The sequence below is a fragment of the Erinaceus europaeus genome, chromosome X, assembly GCF_950295315.1.
Source record: "Erinaceus europaeus chromosome X, mEriEur2.1, whole genome shotgun sequence".
Lineage (NCBI taxonomy): Eukaryota > Metazoa > Chordata > Mammalia > Eulipotyphla > Erinaceidae > Erinaceus > Erinaceus europaeus.
In genome coordinates this window covers 49,951,610-49,976,138 of record NC_080185.1, presented here as the reverse complement: position 1 = coordinate 49,976,138, position 24,529 = coordinate 49,951,610, and the positions used below count along the sequence as shown (strand labels likewise).

General features: G+C 38.6%; 1 protein-coding gene across 1 annotated transcript in view; it reads right to left on the bottom strand.

The window, feature by feature from the left end:
• LHFPL1 (LHFPL tetraspan subfamily member 1) overlaps positions 1-23,770 on the bottom strand; it is a 91,286-nt gene extending 67,516 nt beyond the window's left edge. Inside the window, exon 1 of the mRNA XM_016193787.2 lies at positions 23,664-23,770. The gene's annotated coding sequence lies outside the window, so the exon portion shown is untranslated. The remainder of the gene's footprint in view (positions 1-23,663) is intronic.
• Between the last annotated feature and the right edge of the window lie 759 nt (positions 23,771-24,529).

The following is a 24,529-nucleotide window of genomic DNA, read 5'->3' as shown; positions in this document are numbered from 1 at the left end:
CATGGACTCAGTGTTTGCACAAGCTTTTGTGATAAATATGAATAGATATGGGCCCCAGGTTAGATCATTGCAGTAAGCAGTTAATTCCATTTATATGTCTTCAAGTTTGTAAGCAGCTTTGTGCCCTAATCCTGTTTCCTAGTTCTACTCTCAACTCTGAAACCATCTTCCTAGACAATATTTCTGGTCTACTCCCATGTTAGCTATCAAGCTCAAGCAAAGATTATAAAGACATAGGCTCCTAGGGACACTCCTAAAATTGACTTCCTGGTTTTCTTCTATGTTGTAACACAGCATGTGAATAAGATTTTGGGTGTAATTAGCATATGAGTGATGTCAGACTGACAGACTTGTGTAAACCAAGTGATTTAAGCATCAGCCTGCCAGAACTCCATCTCTTTTCCTGTGCACTGATGGTGCTTGCTCCCTTCCTCAGGACTCACCATGACTGAACATGTGAAGCCAAACTCTGGTAACTAAATTATAGACTCATAGGTCCAGCCTAGTCATATCCCTGTCCCGTTGCCTATTTTGTTGTACATAATAATACCATTTCATATTGCTGTACTGCAGTGTAATAAACCTATGATATGTCTTAAACCTGCACCAAGCCTTGCCCTAAAGCCTTTTATTTTATAATTACTATACTCCTACCCTAAGGTCCCTACTTAAATCTGCTTTATTCTTACTTTATGGTTCCTGTTCATTAAACATTCTGTCCCGATTTTCATCTTACTACATTTCAGCCAACAACTTCCAGATGCTACTAAGATTCCATACTGAATTCCCTGAGCAGATGACCTCACAGATGTTTCCTGGAACCTCACTTGTCCAGAGCCCCACCCTACAAGGGAAAAACGGAATCAATCTGGGGGTATGGAATGAACTGCCAATGTCCATGTGGAGTGGAGAAGCAATTACAAAAATCAGAATTCCCATCTTCTGCAACCCCAAAAAAAAAGTTGATCCATAATCCCAGAGGGATGAACAATAGGGAAGTTTCTTTTTTTTAATTTATTTTTGCCTTTATTGGGGGATTAATGTTTTACATTTTACAGTAAATACAATAGTTTGTACATGAATAACATTTCTCAGTTTTGCACATAATAATATAACCCCTATTAGGTCCTCTGTCATCCTTTTCCAGGACATTTTCTCCCCCTTTTCACCCAGCCCAGAGTCTTTTACTTTGGTGCAATGCACGGACTCCAGTACAGGTTTTGCTTAGTGTTTTCTATTATGATCTTGTTTTTTCATCTTCTGCCCGGGAGTGAGATCATCCCATATTCATCCTTCTGTTTCTGACTTATTTCACTTAACATGATTTATTCAAGCTCCATCCAAGACGGGCTGAAAATGGTGAAATCACCATTTCTAATTGCTGAGTAGTATTCCATTGTGTATATATATATACCACAACTTGCTCAGCCACTCATCTGCTGTTAGACAACTCGGTTGCTTCCAGGTTTTGTCTATTACAAATTGTGCTACTTACTTTAGCAATGACTCTTTAGTTATTATCAGTCCACCTGATCAGCTGGGGCCCTAGTCAGAGAGTCCTGAAATTCCCAAACAGACATGATGGACCTAGACCTCAAATAAATCCATCTCTCCATTGTTACCAGTCATCTCTATCTGGAACAACAAAATAGACCTTTCCCTCAACATAAATCAATAACAGTAGAGAATGTTCCATCCTCCAAAGGGAGGCTGGACAACATACTCTATATTCTACCTGAGGAAGATGGGATCTGAAATTGGGGCATTTTGGAACATTCCTACTGATAACCACAGAATATGAGTCTAGATCTACAGGGCTGCAGAATTCACATAGGCTCTTAAGCTGAATATGGGCCCCAGATCAGATAAAATCGTTGGGGTTTACAATAAACAATATTTTTGCACCATTCCCATATTTGAGAGCTACTCTCATCCCTGATCCAGCTTCCTGATTCTTTTCCCAGCCATGATATCTCCCTAGACAATAACTTGAATCCACCTGCATATCAGATGTCAGGCTCAGAAAAAAAAAAAAACAGCAATGTGTCCTGGAGCCCCACTTCCGCAGTACCCCAGCCCACTAGGGAAAAAGAGAGACAAGGCTGGGAGTATGGATTGACATGTCAATGCCTATGTTCAGTGGGGAAGCAATTACAGAAGCTAGACCTTCTACCTTCTGCACCCCATAATAACCCTGAGTCCATACTCCCAGAGGGTTAAAGAATAGGAAAGCTATCAGGGGAGGAGATGGGATATGTGATTCTGATGGTGGGAACTGTGTGGAGTTGTACCTCTCTTACCCTATGGTTTTTGTCAGTTTTTCCTTTATATAAATAAAAATGTAAAGAAAATTATGCTGCTATGAACATTTTTTCTAATGGAGGCGATGGGACACAGAACTGCTGGTGGTAACTGTATGGAAGTATACTACTATCATCTTACAATCTTGTAAACAAATATTAAATTAGTAATAAAAATTTTTCATAAAAATGACCACTGTGAACATTAAAAAAAGGAATATCGGGCTAGAGGGTGGGAGGAAACATGCTAATAAACTGTTGTTGGCTGAATCATAATAATTTCTTCCCAATGTATTTTTTCATATGTTCTCTCCAATAGCCTTACTAGGTTGATAAGAATAATATTATCCCATGGTTACAAGTTAGCAAATTGGGAGTTAGGCAGTAACTCATCCAGTATAGCACACAAGTTACTGTGCACAAGAACCTGGGTCCTAGCCCCCCAGTCCTAGCCTACAGAGTAGCTTCACAAGGGGTGAAGCATTACTGCAGCTGATACTCTCTCTCTCTCTTTCTGTCTACCCTTACCCTCTATATTTCTCTCTGTTCTATCAAATTAAATAAGTATTTTTGAAAGGAGCAAATTAAGGGTTAAAAAGCTTAGTGAGTTCCTAAGTATTACACAGTGACCCAAAGGTAGAGCCATCATTCTCATTTTTCCTCCCCTTTTCACTCATCTCCCATATACATATTTATTCATCACCCCAAAATGTTATAATTAAAAGCCTTCATGGTTTTCTGTCTTTGTATTAAAAAGTTCGAGTATGAGGAAAATACTAGAGGGATGTTCTATGTCACCATCACCACCACCACTCCTTGTTCCTCCCAGAAAGAAAGGAGAGGGCCTAGGCAGAGTGAATGTGCAGTGGCCAGGAGTCAGCATGTCACAGTGATCTACATGTGACAAAAATAAATCAAGGAAAAACTCCTCAAATTTTGCAAAAGTGAGGGAAAATATGCAAATACATTAAGTCCACTATGCCAGGTTAGTAAGCAGATCTCCACTTTACCTCCACATCCCAACCAATAATGTAGTTTTTCAATCTGCATTGTAAGAATTTAATAAAAGTAATTATGAAAATTATTAAAAGGGAAAATAGAGATCAGAATGAAGGCTACTTTTTCAAAATAAGTATACTAATTGACACAACATGTTCATTAGCTATTTTAAGTTCAGCAATTATAATATTAACTACATGTGCCCCACAAGAACATTCTTAATCACCTTAAGATGAAAAGTACCAATATTTCAACCAGTATAAAAGCAATGAATTTAAGGAAGAAAAAGGGACACTTTCAGTGATTGAAGCTAAGGCTAAATTGGAAATATGGGGAGGGTTTCTGACAGAAGTATCATAATTAGTGACAATAATAAGTTAGAAAATGATAATATTGCCAATGTCTATCACAATAATTCTATTTTTAAATGAAAATTTAGGATAAATGAAAGGAGAATAATGAAAATAAGCTTATATCAATTGTATTTTGCTTTAAGAAGTTCACTGTCCTTAAGAATTTAAATTAAATATTTTCAACTTCAGGGAAAACTTGATGTTCAGTTCACTTAGAACTAGAATGTTCAATGATGCCAGACTAAGGTCTTTTCTGCCATCGGTGATAAAACCGGAACACAAACTTAAATATATTGTCACTTTAATTAGAACTGAAGATGAAGTGAGCAAGCACATGGACAGCTGGTTAAGAATCATTGCCACAACATTAATGCCCAATAAAAAATTAAAATTAAAAAAAGAGTCACTGCCACAGATAATTCTCTAATGTTCTCTCTCCAAGACACAAATAATTAAAAAAGCAAACAAATAGAAAAAAACTGTAGAAACGAGTCTTAAACACATTGAGTATAAACCTTTTTGAGCCATAGAGAAGACTTAGAGGGGCCAGATGGTGGTGCACCTGTTTAAGTGCTCGCATTACAGTATGCAAGCCCCTGGTCCCCACCTGCGGGGGAAACCTTCACAAGTGGTGAAGTAGGGCTGTAGGTGTCTACCAGTCTCCCGTCCTCTCAATTTCTCTCTGTCTCTATACAATAATAAATAAGTAAAAATATTATTTAAAAAGTGAGTTGTCCTTGGGCAGTTAAGGAAAAGATCTTAGAAAGTCAGTTGCATCTCTCTCTTTCTGCCTACCTGGAAGCATCAACATGTAAGCAAGCTTCTCTCTCCCCACCCTTCACCTCTTTGTACTTCAGTGTACATTTTCTTACTTTTTGGGAAAAGGCTTAAAATTCCCAAAATAAAATAAAATATTCATTTGCTTTCTATTTTCTGAGCATAAGAGTCTCAACCCAACTTTTCATAGCAACATTATAAGCAAAGTCTATGCAGGTATGTTGCTCCATACACTCACTTACAGAAATTCATTCATGCAAAGTGTTTTACTTTCATGCCATAAAATAAAGTAACTTCCTTGCATGATAGCCCTCTGGTTCATTCTGAGGACTTAAGCAAGTCTCAGTGTGTTCATATAATTTAAAATTATGCAGTGTCTTATTTCATTCTATTTTTTATAATTTATATTTTTTCCCTTTTGTTACCCTTGTTGCTTATTGTTATTGTTTCCCTTGTTGTTTGTTATTGTTGTTGTTGCTATTATTGTTGTTATCCTGTGATTGTTACTGGATAGAAGAGCAAGGAATTGAGAGATGAGGGGAAGACAGACAAGGGGAAAAATGATAAACACCTGCAGAGCTGTTTCACCACTTGTGAAGCAACCTCCCTACAGGTGGGGAGCCAGAGGCTCTAACCTGGATCCTTACTTCTGCCCTTGCACTTCCTGCCATGTGAGCCTAACCCATGGAGCTACCACCCAGCCCCACTCCATTCTAATTCTTCATCTATGGTCATACTAGCTTGAACATACCAGATGTCATATATTTTAATTCCTTGTGTATATTCTATGTATGCATTAGCCTTGTTTCCCTGTCCTAGAGTATCTAGCCATACATCCACACGAGATTTCAGAAACCAAGAACTCACAGTTCAGTAGTCAGACATTAATAGAATTATTATTGTTCCGGGAGTCAGGCTGTAGTGCAGCAGGTTAAGCGCAGGTGGCACAAAGCACAAGGACCGGTGTAAGGATCCTGGTTTGAGCCCTGGCTCCCTACCTGCAGGGGCATAGCTTCACAGGAGGTGAAGCAGGTCTGCAGGTGTCTATCTCTCACCCTTTCTGTCTTCCCCTCTTCTCTCCATTTCTCTTTGTCCTATCCAACAACAACTACAACAATAAAACAACAAGGGCAACAAAAGGGAATAAATAAATAAAATAAGTATTTTAAAAAAAAGAATTACTATTGTTCCTCTCTCAGTGCGGTATGGTTTCTCATGCTTAGCTTCTCCATTTCATAAGTGAGTCTTCTATCTGTGAATTTCAGAGAATGGTTATAAGCGATGTGGTTAATGTAGCCAGAGAGTTGCAATAACTATAATGAAAGCATAAGGTCTGTTCAGAATTTTTCCTTTGAACTTGGAGAAAATATAAGGTCATCAGATAAAGAAAGGACTACAGAAGTTGGATAAGGGCAAGAGACTGACTCACTTAATAATGGTCCTTTTGGTCAGTATCACACCACCTCATCATTTAGAGCTCCCTAGTCAGGGAGTCATTGTATTCCCACACAAATATGATGGGCCCAGACTTCTAGTTGGTGCCTCTATGTACCACCACCTCTCCAGAGCTCTACCCCACTAGGGAAATACAGAAACAAGCTGGCACCCATGCCCAGCAGAGAAGCAATTACAGAAGCCAGACCTCCTACCTTCTGCACCTCAAAAACAATCTTTATCCATACACTCTGTGGGGGAGAAGTATCAGGAGAAAGAGGATAAAAAGGCTCTGAAGTCCAGCTCCATTAACACTCAGAGAGAGAGAGAGAGGAGGAAAAAGGGAGGAACATTTGGATGTTGTAATAGGGTTATTTGTCACTTGGAGGGGAAGAATTGGACCTAGAAGACAAATGGGGCAATTCTGTACAAATGTAAACAGATAGTTGTAGAGATGATGGTTAACCCATGTCTGCAACTTTGGGAGAACTGTGGTGGACTACAGTAGAGGGGTTGGGGATTCAGAACTATGGTAGTGGGAACATGATTAATCAACAACGTGTTCGGCTTAATATATTAGTTATCTTTTCAGCCACCAGGTTCCAGATGCTAGCATGATGCCAAGGAGACTTCCCTGGACAGATGACCCCACCAATGTGTCCTGGAGCTCCGCTTCCACAGAACCCTGCACCACTAGGGAAAGAGAGAGGCAGGCTGGGAGTATGGATCGACCTGTCAATGTCCATGTTCAGCAGGGAAGCAATTACAGAAGCCAGATCTTTCACCTTCTGCATCCCACAATGACCTTGGGTCCATACTCCCAAAAGGTTAAAAAACAGGAAATCTATCAAAGGAAAGGGATGAAATAAGGAGTTCTGGTGATGCGGATTGTGTGGAGTTGTACCCCTCTTATCCTATTGTTTTGTCAGTGTTTCCTTTTTATAAATAAAATAAAATAAAATAACAAGAAAAAAAGGAAATGATTTTTGCTTTGTTTTTGTTTTAACTAAAACCTAATTGTCACTCAATTTTAGAAACATGGTATGTATTCTAAAAACATACTCAAGGATAGGGGTCACATCAACTAATCAAATGCAGAAAACCCATATAAGCCATACCATATAAAAGTTATGCTTTTAATGAACTTCCAAAATTTCCCTCCAAGATGAGCACTCTGCTTCTCCCTGTGGTGTTCCAATGACAATTTTTTAAAATCATTTTTCCCTTTTTACTCCCATGTGTTCCTATTCATGTGGAGGTATTTATTATCTATGAAATTTGAAACCATTTTTATATTTTTTGTAAAGGAGAAAAGGAATTTCACCTTTACTTCAATTTCTCCTTGGTCCCTACATAAAAAGATTCAAATATTTTTGTTCAAATTCGAGTATACCATACACCATCTGAGTTAAAGTATTGCCTCTTGAAAGGTAACAGCATCAGAAAAGGCAGTCAGCAATTTAGAGACCAGAACATGTTGTGGGCAAAAAGGTTGCAAGTGACTTGCAACTGCTGAAGAAAATATGACTTCAAGACTGCTGGATTCAGTTTTGTCTATATAGAGTTGCTTTGTTAATGATCACATTAACAAAGAAACAACAACAAGTCTTTATCTTTGTGCTAAAAAAACACTGTGTATTGCATACCTAATAACTCGTGTTATACTCAATGCTGAGATCCCCATGGAAAATGAGAAAGGAGACTTCCGGAGGCGAAGCTACAAGCAGGAGCAGATTACTTTCTCTCCTTTCCTCTCCTCTCCCAGATCAACTAGGAACACCAAAGGAGACCACCCAGGACTGAAACAAGACAGGACTAGAATGACCACAGGAACCCACTAAATCACCAGTGAGTACAAACACGTGTGGCTGGTGACAGAGAGGAGAGAGGAGCATAAGGAGAGATTAAGTGACTGCTAACAGTCCAGCAGTTTATCAGTTGAGACACCACCTCCAGTCTTCTCCACCAACAAGGGGACAGATGAAGGGAGGAGAGGACGCCCCAGAGACTCACCAAGTGCAACTATGAGTCTCCATTGCTACTGCCCTCAGAATCTGGAGCAGCTACAGGGAGGGACACCAGGGGACAGAGATCTAACCAGGAAACTCAGGAGAAGACTTATACCTCAGTGGCATAGCTGAGGGGCTGTGAAAGTCTCTTTGCATAACCACTGGATTATCTCTGCCACACCCTGCTTTATCTCTTGGTCAGGAGTCAGTGGTTAAGCTAAGAAGCCTATTGATACTTTAAAAGCCCTCAGGCTTCCATAGCCTACAGGGAAGAAAAAAAAAAAGAGGCTTTTAAACCACTGAGCTCCATCTCAGGGATTAAAATACTATTGAAACAACTGTTAACTTCCACCACTGAGAACCCTTTAATTACCTTACTTAGACACAAGTCAATCCAGGCAATAGTGATCAGTAATTTGAAAACTACTGATAAAGGGAACTCATAACACAATATATAAAATGGTCAAAACAACAAGAATAAATATTGGAGAATCGAACCAGGACAAGAGTCCAGCTAAAAGTCCTCCAGAGGGTGAAGCACAAAATAACGAGTTCAACATCCAAACATTAGCAAAGGAAATAATAACAGGAGTTAGTAAAGAATATGAAAAAATTGTAATCAGAAATGCAGGAAGAACAAATGAGACTATGGAAGAAAATACTAATTATCTTATGGTTATTAGAGAGCTGAAAACTGAAATCACTGAGCTAAGAATGCAACTAGCTGAACAAGCTAAAACAGTATCAGAACAGGGCAACAAAATAGATGAACTCCAGAAAACAGTAGAGGGCAGAGAGAATAGAATCAATGAGGCTGAAGACAGGATTAGCAAGATTGAGGATGAATTACAGACAACTAAAAAAGAAGTAAGAGATCTCAAAAAAAGATTAATAGATGCTGAAAACAACAACAGAGTCCTATGGGATGACTTCAAAAGAAACAATATACGCATTATTTGGCATACCAGAGGAGGAAAGAGAAGGAGAGGAAGAAAGCATTTTCCAGGCCATAATAGCTGAAAACTTCACTAGTCTAGACAACATCAAATACATAAAGATTCAAGAAGCCCAGAGGGTCCCAAACAGAATTAACCCAGACCTAAGGACACCAAGACATATCATACTTAGAATGTAAAGGAATAAGGATAAAGAAAAGATCCTGAAGGCTGCAAGAGAAAAACAAATAGTCACCTACAAAGGAAAACCCATACGATTAGCAGCACACTTCTCCATACAAACACTACAGGCCAGAAGAGAATGGCAAGATATCTATCGAGTGCTCAATGAGAAAGGCTTTCAACCAAGAATACTATATATTGCTAGACTGTTATTCAGACTAGATGGAGGCATCAAAAGCTTCTCAGACAAGTAACAGTTGAAGGAATCAACTATCAACAAGCCTGCCCTGAAAGAAGTTCTGAAAGGTCTCCAAAAAAAATCAGACCACCACAAATAGGACATAAATCAAAACACTCTAAAACTCTATAGGAATGGCATTAAAATATTTTTAATCTTTGATATCAATAAATGGCAATGGCCTGAATTCACCTATTAAAAAACACAGAGTAGGAAGATGGATCAGAAAAGACCACCCAACAATATGCTGTCTACAGGAAACCCAACTAACTTAACAAGACAAACACAGACTTAAAGTGAAAGGATGGAAAACTATCATACAAGCCAATGGCACACAAAAAAGGGGCAGGAACAGCTATTCTCATATCTGACATGATAGACTTTAAAATAGATAAGATTAAAGAAGATAGGAATGGACACTACTTAATGCTCAGAGGATCAGTCAATCAAGAGGACTTAACAATTATTAACATCTATGCACCCAATGAAAATCCATCTAAATACGTGAAACATCTACTGAAAGAGCTACAGCAATATATTAACAGTAACACAATCATAGTAAGGGACTTCAACACCCCACTCTCTCAACTTGACAGATCATCCAGGCAGAAAATCAATAAAGACATAAGGGAGCTAAATGAAGAGATAGGTAAACTAGAACTATTGGACATTTTCAGAGTCATTCATTCCAAGAAACTGGAATACACATTTTACTCAAATCCACATGGGTCATTCTCAAGGATAGACCATATATTAGGCCACAAAGACAGCATCAGCCAATTCAAGAGCATTGAAATAATCCCAATCATCTTCTCAGACCACAGTGGAATTAAACTAACACTTAACAATCAACAAAAGATTAGTAACAGTCTCAAATGTGGAAACTCAACAGTACACTTCTTAACAACTTCTGGGTCAAAGAGGAAATCAAGGAAGAAATCAAAATGTTTCGAGACTTCAATGAAAATGAAGACACAAGCTATCAAAATAATTGGGACACAGCTAAAGCAGTACTAAGAGGGAAGTTCATAACTATACAAGCACACATTAGGAAACAAGAAAAAGCACAAATAAACAGCCTGATTGCACATCTTAAAGACCTAGAAGAAGAACAACAAAGGAACCCTAACGCAACGAGAAGGTCAGAAATCACTAAAGTTAGGGCAGAAATAAATAACATTGAGAATAAGAAAACCATACAAAAGATCAACAAAAGTAAATGTTGGTTCTTCGAAAGAGTAAACAAAATCGACAAACCTTTAGCCAGACTCAAAAAAGGGAGAAGACCCAAATAAATCGGATAGTAAAGGAAAGAGGAGATATCACAAAAGACACCGCAGAAATTCAACATATCATGCAAGGCTTCTATAAACAACTATATGCCATCAAGCTAGAGAACCTGGAAGAAATGGATGATTTCCTAGATACCTACCAACTTCCAAAACTAAGTAAAGAGGAAGTTGATAACATGAACAGGCCCATCACAGCTAATGAAATTGAAAGTTATCAAAAATCTCCCCAAAAATAAAAGTCCTGGACCAGATGGTTTTACAAATGAATTCTACTAAACCTTCAAAGAAGAACTAATACCTCTACTTTTAAAAGTCTTCCAGAAGATTGAAGACACTGGAATACTCCCTGTCAGCTTCTATGAAGCCAACATCACTCTGATACCAAAAGCAGACAGGGACACAACCAAAAAAGAAAACTACAGACCAATATCTCTGATGAACATAGATGTGAAAATATTGAACAAAATTCTAGCCAACCGGATACAGCAGTATATCAAAAAGATTGTTCATCATGACCAAGTGGGGTTTATCCCAGGCATGCAAGGTTGGTTTAATATATGTAAATCAATCAATGTGATCCACCACATCAACAAAAGCAAGACCAAAAACCACATGGTTATATCCATAGATGCAGAGAAAGCCTTTGACAAAATCCAACATCCCTTTATGATCAAAACACTACAAAAAATGGGAATATATGGAAAATTTCTGAAGATAGTGGAAACTATATATAGCAAACCTACAGCCAACATCATACTCAATGGTGAAAAACTGGAAGCATTTCACCTCAGATCAGGTACTAGACAGGGCTGCCCACTATCACCAGTACTATTCAACATAGTGTTGGAACTTCTTGCCATAGCAATCAGGCAGGACCAAGGAATTAAAGGGATACAGATTGGAAGACAAAGAAGTCAAACTCTCCTTATTTGCAGATGACATGATAGTATACATGGAAAAACCTAAGGAATCCAGCAAGAAGCTTTTGGAAATCATCAGGCAATACAGTAAAGTGTCAGGCTATAAAATTAACATTCAAAAGTCAGTGGCATTCCTCTATGCAAAAATTAAGTTAGAAGAAATTGAAGTCCAGAAATCAATTCCTTTTACTATAGCAACAAAAACAATAAAATATCTAGGAGTAAATCTAGCCAAAGAAGTGAAAGACTTGTATACTGAAAATTATGAGTCACTACTCAAAGAAATTGAAAAAGACACAAAGAAGTGGAAAGATATTCCATGTTCATGGGATGGAAGAATTAACATCATCAAAATGAATATATTACCCAGAGCCATCTACAAATTTAATGCTATCCCCATCAAGATCCCAAGCACATTTTTTAGGAGAATAGAAAAAATTCTACAAATGTTTATCTGGAACCAGAAAAGACCTAGAATTGCCAAAGCAATCTTGAGAAAAAAGAACAGAACCAGAGGCATCACACTCCCAGATTTCAAACTGTATTATAGGGCCATTGTCATCAAAACTGCTTGGTACTGGAACATGAATAGACACACTGACCAGTGGAATAGAATTGAGAGCCCAGAAATGAGGCCCCACACCTATGGACATCTAATCTTTGACAAAGGGGCCCAGACTATTAAATGGGGAAACCAGAGTCTCTTCAACAAATGGTGTTGGAAACAATGGATTGAAACATACAGAAGAATGAAACTGAATCACTGTATTTTACCAAATACAAAAGTAAATTCCAAGTGGATCAAGGACTGGATGTTAGACCAGAAACTGTCAAATACTTAGAGGAAAAAAATGGCAGAACTCTTTTCTGCATAAATTTTAAAGACATTTTCAATGAAACGAATCCAATTAAAGAAGAGTAAGGCAAGTACAAACCTATGGGACTACGTCAAATTAAAAAGCTTCTTCACAGCAAAAGAAACCACTACACAAACTAAGAGAACCCTCACAGAATGGGAGAAGATCTTTACATGCCATACATCAGACAAGAGTTTAATAACCAACATATATAAAGAGCTTTCCAGACTCAACAACAAGACAACAAATAACCCCATCCAAAAATGGGGGGGACTTGGACAGAATATTAACCACAGAAGAGATCCAAAAGACCGAGAAAAACATGAAAAAATGCTCCAAGTCTCTGATTGTCAGAGCAATGCAAATAAAGACAATAATGAGATATCACTTCACTCCTGTGAGAATGTCATACATCAGAAAAGGTAACAGCAGCAAATGCTGGAGAGGGTGTGGGGTCAAAGGAACCAACCTACACTGCTGGTGTCAATGTCAATTGGTCCAACCTCTGTGGAGAACAGTCTGGAGAACTCTCAGAAGGCTAGAAATGGACCTACCCTATGACCCTGCAATTCCTCTCCTGGGGATATATCCTAAGGAACACAACACATCCATCCAAAATGATCTGTGTACACATATGTTCTTGTCAGCACAATTTGTAATAGCCAAAACCTGGAAGCAACCCAGGTGTCCAACAACAGATGAGTGGCTGAGCAAGTTGTGGTCTATATACACAAAGGAATACTACTCAGCTGTAAAAAAAATGGTAACTTCACCGTTTTCAGCTGATCTTGGATGGACCTTGAAAAATTCATGTTATGTGAAATAAGTCAGAAACAGAAAGCCGAATATGGGATGATCTCACTCTCAGGCAGAAGTTGAAAAACAAGATCAGAAACGAAAACACAGGTAGAACCTGAAATGTAATTGGCATATCGCACCAAAGTAAAAGACTCTGGGGTGGGTGGGTGGGGAGAATACAGGTCCATGAAGGATGATAAATGACATAGTGGGGGTTGTATTGTTAAATGGGAAACTGGGGAATGTTATGCATGTACAAACTATTGTATTTACTGTTGAATATAAAGCATTAATTCTCCAATAAAGAAATAAATATATATATAAAAGAACAAATAAACAGATATCCAGTGGGAAAAGAAAACAAGATACAAGGACTGGAGTTTGAGCCCACAGTCCCCACCTGCAGGGGAAAAAAAAAGAAAATGAGGAAGATTTACAGGCATTTTATTTTAGATAGAGACAGAGGAAAGACAGAGATGGAGAGTGATAAGGACAGGGAAGAGAGAGGACAGTACTGAATCTTCCTTCAATGTAGTAGAGACTTGGGCTTGAACCTGGGTGACACACATGGCAAAGCAGCACACTATTCAAATGAGGTATTTGTAAGCCCTCATAGGTAAATACTTCCAGGGGATAAGTAAGATCCTGCTCCAGAAAAAAAGTATGCCTTCACTCTGATTCATTATATTAAGTTGGATAGAAAAGTTATCAGATCATATAGAACTTTCTGTTTCATTCAGTCTCAAAAAGAATCTTGTCCCACTTTCCAAACATTTTGTTTCTTTTACTGCCACCTAATTGCCTCAGAGAGGTTGACAACGATACTAGAATAACTAGTCCTATGTAACATTCCTCAGCGACAAAATATTCATAAGATTTCAAATGTTTGGGAGGTCAGGCAATACCGCAGCTGGTTAAGCGCACACAGCGCTTAGCACAAAAACAGGAGTAGTGATCCCAGTTCGAGACCCCTCCTCTCCACCTGCAGAGGGGTCAACTCTCAAGCTGTGAAGCAGGTCTGTGTCTATTTTTCTCTCCCCTCTCTGTCTTCCCCTTTTCTCTCCATTTCTCTCTGTCCTATCCAACATTAATGACATCAATAACAACAATAGTAATAGCCACAACAATGATAAAACAACAAGGGCAACAAAAGAGACAAAAGTAGCTTCCAGGAGCAGTGGATTCATGGCGCAGGCACCAAGCCAAAGCAATAACCCTGGAAGAAAAAAAAAAAGCCACGAATCCCCAATAATGTGATAAAAAAAAAATTTCACCCACCTGCAGAGGAATCACTTCACAGGCAGTGAAGCAGGTCTGCAGGTGTCTATCTTTCTCTCACCCTCTCTGTCTTCCCCTCCTCTTTCCATTTCTCTCTGTCCTATCCAGCAACAATGACAGCAACAACAACAATGATAATCAACAAGGGCAAAAAAAGGAGAATAATTAATATTTTTAAAAAATTTCGAATGTTTAAAATTTTAATCCTATTTCCCTTTCACAGCTGCCTGTCCTTACTGGATTGAGAAGAAGATGAACTAAAGAATACTTAAGGTCTTCTTGGGGGCCAGGTGGTGGCGCACGTGGTTGAGCGCACATGTTACAGTCCGCAAGGACCCAGGTTCAAGCCCCCGGTCCCCACCTGCAGGAGGAAAGCTTCACAAGTGGTGAAGCAGTGTTGCAGGTGTCTCTCTGTCTCTCTCCTTCTCTATCACCCCCTTCCCTCTCAATTTCTGACAGTCTGTATCCAACAAATAAATAAAAGATAAAAAAAATTTAAAAAACGTAAGGTCTTCTTTGGCATTATATCATTTATTTTAAAAATACTAGTGATTTAGTATTGATTTTCAAAGTTATATGTAAACAGGAGTATAATTCCACACCATTCCCTACACCAGAGTTCTATATCTCCAATATCCCGACTGCAAGTCACCGCAGTTCTCTCAAAGTTGCATACATGGCTTAACCATCATTTCTACAACTATCTGTCTACATTTGTACATAACTGCACTTTTTTTTAACAAGTTCAGTCCTCTCTTCCCCTCCAAGCCATTCATAAACCTATTACTACATCCAAATGTCCCTCCCTTTTTCTTCCTCTCTCTGGGTGTTAATGGAGCTGGAATTCAGAGCCCTCTTATCTTCTTCCTCCTATCACTTCTCCCCCACTGAGAGTATGAATCAAAATTGGTTTGGGGGTACTTAAGGTAGGGGGCTTCTGTAATTGCTTCTCCACTGGACATAGGTGTTGGCAGATCAACCCACACCCCCAGCCTTATAACATTTATTTTACTAGTATAGCCAAAGGCCCTTTGGGATATAACTAAAATATGCCTTTTAGCTATCTACGCAACAGAGACACCCCCCACCAACTCTTTATCTGCACTACTCCAGCCTTTAGGTTCATAATTAGTCAACAACTTGTGTGGCTTTATATGTTAACTCTATTTTCAGCCACCAGGTTTCAAATGCTAGCATGATGCCAACCAGACTTCCCTGGACAGATGACCCCACTAATGTGTCCTGGATCTCCGATTCCCCAGAACCCTGAACCATTAGGGAAAGAGAGAGGTAGGCTGGAAGTATGGATTGACCTATCAATGCCCATGTCCAGTGGGGAAGCAATTACAGAAGCCAGACCTTCCACCTTCTGCATCCCACAGTGACCTTGGGTCCATACTCCCAGAGGCTTAAAGAATAGGAAACCTATCAAGGGAGGGTATGGGATATGAAGTTCTGGTGGTGGGAATTGTGTGGAGTTTAGCCCTCTTATCCTATGGTTTTGTCAGTATTTCCTTTCTATAAATAATAATAATAATAATAATAATAAATAAATAAAAAACAACCTCAGTATCCAGACAACCCGAACTAATATATTTATATAATATATATTATTAATTTATATGCATATTATTAATAAATGCTATAAGAAATTAATAAAAATAAAGATAACTTCGATCTTCCATCTATTTTATAGTAAATATTCAGATATTTTCAAATATTAGTGAAATTGATATAAATTGAAAATCAGGATTAAATGTTTAATAATCTCCTATGATTTATTCCAACTGCTGGTTCAGTAATAAACATGTTCTCAAATAAATAATTAATTTACTGTATAAAATGTCATTGCTCATTACTTAATATTTGTCAAAGCATTAGTGCATTTCTTGTTTCTTTGAACAATGTTTTGGGACCCTAAGAGATATTTTGCTATGTTTTACTTTATTTATCAGGCTTTTTAATGGTTTGAAAATAACCTATGTTTACTGGATTTTCATTACAGAAAAAAATTTCTGGGCAGGAGTAGATAGCATAATGGTTATACAGAGACTCTCATGACTGAGGATTCAAAGTCCCAGGTTCAATTCTCTGCACCACCATAAGCCAAGGGCTGGTCAGTGGATATATATACATATATATATAGTATGTGGTATAGCAATAATTTGTGTTATTATAGTTCCTTTATTTGGAATAACTTCAATAACTTCTGTGCTGAGTGCCTACTTTACAAAAAAATAAAAGTGCCTTCTGTATATCTTCACAATAGGAGCTGTCCTAGATTCACTTGTACCTGAAATCATCTCACAATCTAATTACTCCACAGGGGTTATTTCCCATTTGTATCTCAGTAAATCAAAAAGTTCATTACTCAATCTCTATTTGGGTATAATTTATATAAGAAATATCGTGGTCTGGGTCGTAGCACCTTTGGCAGAGCATACATATTACACTGCTCAAGGAATCTGGTTTAAGTTCCTGGTCCCCATTTGCTAGTAAAAAACTACACAAGTAGTGAAGCAGTGCTGCAGATCTCTCTCTTTTTCTTTCTCTTTTTCACTCTTCTCCCTCTTTACCTCCCACTTTCTGATCAATTTCCTTGTCTTTATCCAATAAATAAATAAGTAAAATATTTAAAAATAATTAAAAAGAAAAACTGTACACATTGATTGTTTCACAATTTGACATTTGGATATGTATCTGTATTTTTAATTTCATTGCCATGATCATGTTACCAAACATATTCAAAACATTCAAAATGCATCTTTTATTGCTTTATGCTTTGTGTATGTGTGTTGAGAACATTTAATGTGAGATATAACCCATAAGTGTATATTTAAGTTCATAACATTATATTATAAGCACAAATCTGTACATAGATCATTAAGTCATCTAGCATAGATAAAACTTTAATCCATTGGACAATTTCCCATTTCCCTTCTCCCAAGTTCTTCCAACTGTCAGAGTTAACAACTATTTTTAAGGATATATATATATATATATATGAAATATATATATATATATATATATATGAAATATATATATATATATATATATATATATATATATATATATATGAAATACTGACAAGACCATAGGGTAAGAGGGGTACAGTTCCACACAGTTTCCACCCTCAGAGCTCTGTATCCAATCTCTTCCCTTGATAACTTTCCTATTCTTTATCCCTCTGGAGTATGGGCCCATGATCATTGTAGGCTGCAAAAGGTGGAATGTCTAGCTTCTGTGATTGCTTCCCCAGTGAACATGGGCATTGGCAGGTCGATCCATACTCCCAGCCTGTCTCTTTCTTCCCCTAGTGGGGCAGGGATCTGGAGAGGTGAGGCTCCAGGACACAATGTTTGGGTAGACTGCCCAGGGAAGTCAGGTTGGCATCATGGTAGCATCTGGAACCTAGTGGCTGAAAAAGAGTTAAGATATAATGCAGAACAAATTGTTGACTAATCATGAACCTAAAGGCTGGCATATTGCAGGTGAAGACTTGAGTCTCCGTTATGGAAAAAGCTAGTAGATCTATTTTAGGGGCCCATGACTTTACTAGTTTTTACATGAACCTGACTGACATCTAGTATGCAGATAGACCCAAGTTATTGTCTATAGAGATGGTGTCATAGTTGGAAAAAGGCCTAGAAAGTTGGATCAGGGAGGAGAATAGCTCACAAATGTGGGGAAAGTATATTGTTAACTGTAAACCCCATTGATTTGATCTGGGGCCCATATTCAGCACAAGAACCTATGTAACCTCTGCATCACTGTAGGTCTGAGCTCGCATTCTGTGGTCATGGCTAGGAACATTTCAGGCTGCACTAATTTCATGACCCATTTTCCTCCTCGATGATACGTAGAGTATGTTACCCAAGCTCCCTTTGGAGAATGGAACATTCCCTACAATTGTTGATCTACACTGGGGGTAATGTTCTATAGGGGTCCACAGAGGGGTCTATTATGTTGCTTCTGATGGAGATGGCCAGTGACAGTAGTGAGAGGGACCTGTTAGAGGTCTAGGACCATCATGGCTAAGAACTATTTTGACCTAAGTCTTGCCTTCCAAATATCACAGTTTTAGTGCTGGTTGTACCTCTTTCTTTTCATCTTTCTTTTTATTCTTACAAGAAACATTAGAGCATCACTCTTCTATAGCATATGCAGTGTCAGCAATTGAACCCGAGACCTCATACAGGCAAGCACTGTGTTTTACCACTGAATTATCTTTTTGGCCCTGCCTCTCTATCTAACCATTTTGCTGTCCTCTTTTCTATTGTAATCTGAGATAGAAAGACTAGTGAAACTAGCTGTGTTGGGTTTCTTTTTTCTTTTTCTTTTTTTTTTTTTTTTTGGAATTTACATCTCTCAAGCTGGTAAGGCACTAGATGGCAGGAGGCCAGAGATTAAGTGGTAGAGAGGATCAGCTAAGTCACTGATAACATAGAAGTTTACTTATTTTTAAAATGTATTTCGAGTAATAAGTATGCCAATGAAGTTTTCACAAGAGGATCCCTGGCATGAGGCCATACACCAACCTTTTTCTTCAGAATTTGAAGTTGAAAAGGTGGAAATAGGAATAATTTCACGTGAGTTTCTCATTTTCTTTTCAAGAGGAAAAAATGGTACTCAGTGAGATCCTCATTGTACTTCTATTTTGGTATGTGGAATGCCTATAAAAGATATTCCTGCTAGTTCACACTCTGGCAAAATAGGTACCACCGTATTTAGTAATAAAATAATTCTCTAGGCATCATCAATTATACCCTCCACTAGTTAGAAGCAAAACTAATCTGCATTGAAAAGACACAGTTAATTTCTATTAACAATGGACTGACTAGTTAAGCATCCCCCCCACCTGAGAGTCATAGTACCAGCCTTTTCATTAAATTTTTAATACGTTTTCTACCCATCATTCCATCAGAGAGTAAAATGCCATGATAGCTCACCTTCTCCATTCAGTAAATCTGACCATTTTAGAAAAAATATACAAAGAATGCATCCCATGAGCTGGCAGGTGATACAAAGACTTTGGTCACTACCAGGCCACACCATCATCTGGGGCCTCAGTTAAGGAATACTTGGATTCCTACATAGTTCGATAGACCTAGACCTCTAACAAATCCCTCTCTACACCATCACTGGTCATGTCCAATAGAACAACATCAACATTCTTGTGGGTCTCTACAGGACCTTGCCCTCAGTGTAGAGCAACAGTGGTAAAAATTGTCTCACTTTTCAAAGGGAGGCTGTCAACCTACTCTGCCACTTGAGGAAGATTGGTTCTGAAATGAACCACTGCAGCCTAGACTGTTCTTAGCTATGACGGTGGAATGTGAGCTCAGACTGACAAGGATGCAGAGATTACACAGGTTCCTGTGCTAAATATCAATAGATATGGCCCCAAGGTCACATTGATGGGGCTTACAGTTAGAGGTATTTATACAGTTTTTCCATATTTGGGAACTTTGCTTTTCCCTGATCTAGCTTTCTAGTTCTATTTCAACTCTTGGCACCATCTTCCCAGACAATACATTTAGCCCACCTGCAAGTTAGCTACCAGGCTCAGCCAAATATTAGTAAAGTCAGGGGCCTTTGGAGCTTCTTCCAACATGAAGACCCCAAATTTCATCTGCTATACTCTTACCTTTAGTTCCCTGGTTATCAAACAAATTGTTCTTCTTTATATCTTAATGCTTTACAGCTGCCAAGTTGAAAATGCTACCATGCCGCCAACCTGACTTCCCTGGGCAGATGACCTCACCAACGAGTCCTGGAACTCCACCTCCCCAGAGCTCTACTTCATTAGAGAAAAACAGAAACTGGCTGGTGGTATGGATCAACTTGTCAACAACCATATCCAGCGGAGAAGCAAGTACAGTAGCTGGACCTTCCACCTTCTGCTCCCCATAATGATTTTTAGTCCATATTCCCAGAGGAATAAATAATAGGGAACCTTCCAATGTAGAGATGAGATATAGAAGTCTGGTGGAGGGAAGGGTTTATAATTATCTTTAGAGTCCATACTCCCAGGGGGATAAAGAATAGGGAGATTTCCAATGGAGAGGAGGGCATATGAAACTCTGGTGTGGGGGGGAATTGCATAGGATTATACCCCTCTTATACCACAATCTTATGAATTGTTATTAAATCACTAATAAAAATTTTTAAAAAGAATACTTCTTAAAATGCAGGCCTTAACCTTATCAGCTGGGGCCCTATTTGAGGAGTCCTGAGATTCCCAAACAGACGTGATGGGCCTAGACCTCAAATAAATCCTCTCTCCATTGTTACCAGTCATGTCTATCTGGAACAACAAAATAGACCCCTTTTTGGGCCCCCATAGGACCTTGCACTCAACTTGGATCAACAGTGGTAGAGAATGTTCCATCCTCCGAAAGGAGGCTGGACAACATACTCTATGCTACACCTGAGGAAGATGGATCATGATATTGGTGTAACTTAGAATGTTCCTACTTATAACCACAGAATGTGAGCTCAGATCTACAGGGATGCAGAGGTCACATAGGCTACTAAGCTGAATATGGGCCACAGATCACATCACATCAGTGGGGTTTATAGTCAACAATATTTATACACCTTTCCCATATTTGGGAACTATTCTCTTCCCTGATCCAGCTTTCTGGTCCTTCTGCCAGCCGTAACATCACCTCCCCAGACAATAATTACGATCCACTAGCATATCAGACCTAGAGGTCTAGGTCCATCATGTCTATGTAAGAATCTCAGGATTCCCTGAGTAGGGCCCCGAGTGATGGGATGGCCTGGTAGTTACTAAAAGAGCCATCATTGAAGTATGCCGGTCACTTGCCCTTATCCAGCTTTTGTAGTCCTTACTTTGTCTCACAAGTTTAGCCTTAGAGTGATTGAGAAAGGTGAAATAGGAAGTAGGTGAGGAGTGTATCTAGGTCTAAATAGAAACTATTTGATTAGGTACTGTATGCTGTCTTTTTCAGGCCTTTCTACTCGCTTGCTGTACTTATTGAGTCACTGCAAACTATCATGCACTTTTACTTTAAGGTATACAGTTTCCCCTAACTTATGGATACATGTGTACATATGTCCTATTTCATGGGCCCTGGTCTATATATAGGTTCTGAGGCTTTGTTAGGAAGTGAATCACCAGAAATAGAATTAAGTAGTAGTATGTAGTAGGAAATGTCTCACCAGAGTAATGAAGCTTGAGGGTTGACATCCCACATCGGGCTTCTCTGAACCCAATCTGAAGTGAAACATATAGAGGTGGTACTGGTTGGATTGATTAGCTTGAGATCAGCAGATGCAGTATCAATTGGTATAAATTTAGTGAAGCATGCAGGAAAGTGAGCCTCACCCCAGAGGTTGCAAGACTGGGAGAAATATAAATTTTATAGTGAATAAAGAAGGCTCTTCCTGTCTTAGGGTCTAAAAAGGCAATAGATAGTTATTTCTATAGCCAAGATATTTGGAAATTTTATTGGCTTTGAAAATCACATTATTAGAATTTGCTATACCATACAAGATATTTTGCTCTCTTCCTTGATCTATTTTGAACTCTGACACTATATTTCCAAACAATATCTTTGGTCTACCTGCATGTTAGCTGTTGGCCTCAGACAAAACTTAGTAAACTCATGGGCCCCTTGGAATATACCTGAAATAGACCAACTAAATTTTTTCTAAAATGTAGACCCCAAATCTCACCTGCTATATTCTTGCCTTTAGGTTCCTAATTATTAAACAGCTTGTTCTGCTTTATATCTTAATGCTTTTTCAGCCACCAAGTTGCAAATGCTATCATGATGCCAACCTGATTTCCCTGGCCAGAAGACCTCACCAGTGTGTCCTGGAACCCCACCTCTCCTCAGCCCTGCCCTACTAAGGAAAGAGAGACAGGCTGGGAGTACTGATTGATCTACCAATGCTCATGTTCAGTGGAGAAGCAATTGCAGAAGCCAGACGCTCCACCTTCTGCACTCCATAATGACCTTGGGTCCACTCTTCCAGAGGAATAAAGAATAGGAAAGCTTTCAAGGGAGGGGATGGGATACAGAGCTCTGAGGGTGGGAATTGTGTGGAATTGTACCCCCCCTTATCCTATGGTCTTGTCAATATTTCCATTTTATAAGTAAAAAAGGTTAAATATAGACAGTTGTAGGAATAATAGTTGACCCATATCTGCAACCTTGGGAGAACTGCTGTAGATTACGATGGAGGGATTGAGGATCCAGAGCTCGGGTGGTAGGAAAGGAGCAGAGCTGTACTTCATTATCTTGTGAATTTGTAAATCAATATTAAATCACTAATAAAAAGGGAGGGGAAAAAAGAAATACTGTTGTAGTAAAAAAAAAAAAAAAAACAGATGTTGGAAACAAATCTGGGATATGGTCCTGAGAGTTGCCCCTTCCAGATTATATTTGAGGGGATCATTTGAAACCTCCAGTTTTTAGTTTCATCTTTAAGAATGAGATAAAGAGAGGTAAAATTCGGGTAAAATAAAATCTGTGACATACCTGTTACCAAAATAGATATCAATTTATTTTCTTCCCTACTAGAGAAGACTTTATTTTCCCACAACTTGAAATCACACAAAGAGTAGAATACCATTCTTCTAGTCACTTTCTTTCACCCCATAGGTTTCTTTCTGCTTTCAGTTTCCTTTCACGAAATGAAAACATTTGGCTCATTGTTCTTTTTCAAGAATGGATTTATACTTAAGCTATTTCAGGTTATTCTGTAAACGATCATGTTTGGTTTATAGTAGGAATACATAAACATTAACTGAGTGAATGCAATATTTTATTTCCAGCCTGACTAACTTCAACATCTGCATTTCAGTTTAACACATCATCCCAATTTCAGTCCTAAAACCCCAATTTAGGAGAGCCTAAGAAATCAACACAGCATAGCAGCAAATTGGATCCACTTTTAGATCTATGCACAGGCCAAAATCAAATCACTCCCTATGCTCAAAGAGTAGTGCACTTCCTCTCCTCGGGTTACTAACTCTCCTGGGAAAATCAACTAGGATTTAACCCATAGGCCCTCAAACTATGTCTATATGAAATAGGAATCCATACCTAATTTCTTTTAGCCTTTGTGTAAACAAAGACTATGAGGAAGTAAAAGTGCACCAGGCTGCCTTTGGGAAGAAATTTCTTCTATGAGCTGTGAGAAAAGAACAGGAGGCCTGAGAAAGGAAGGAGAGAAGGGAGACTGAGCAAAGGGAGAGTAAAACAGTTTTTTTATCTTGCTGTTTCCATTGCGTTTGGCCCAAGTTGCAAATTTACCTTCTGACCAGGAATGCTGATTGACTCGTTCACTCTCTTCAGACTCTGATCTGAGAAACAACTGCTCACAGCTTGTCTGAAGGGGATGAGAATCCCAGCTGCTTTTTGCAGTGATGCTTGCAAACCTTGCTTTACCTTTGAGAGGGAGGGGAGGAGTTCAACCTAAAGGGAATTAACTCCAAACATGCTGGAAGTTTCAAATTCAACCTCAGACTTTCAGACACTTAAAAGTAGCTTATCAAGCACGGTTTCCCATCTTCATCCTTATAGCTATCAGGTCGTGTGTGTGTGTGTGTGTGTGTGTGTGTGTGTACTCCCACACTTGAATTATATGTCTGCTGAAGAATAGCAATTCACTTTCTTCCAAAGCCCTAAATAATTCTAGCATGTATTTTAGAGGACAGAATTAAGTGACTATAAATGACTCATGAAACATAGGCTCCAACCTAATAAGTCAGAATAACCCATTTTCCCCAAACTGATTTCCACTGCCTGATAGAAAAGGTATTTATTTATGTTCTAATGAAAGATATACAGAAATGAAGATGTATAAAGTGACCAGAACATTTCACAGTTCTGGTTTATGGAAATACTGAGGACTGAACCTGGGTATTCAGAGCTTCCGGCATGAATGTCTTTTGCAGAACCACTATGCTGTCCCCCCAGGCCAGGAAAAGGTTTCCAACAGAGCAATCTATGGCTCCAAAATATAACTAGTTTATATATTTTTTTTATTTAAATTTTTAATTTAAGAAAGGATTAGTGAACAAAAGCATAAGGTAGGAGGGGTACAACTCCACACAATTCCCACCACCCAATCCCCATAACCCACCCTCTCCCATGATAGCCTTCCCATTCTCTAGCCC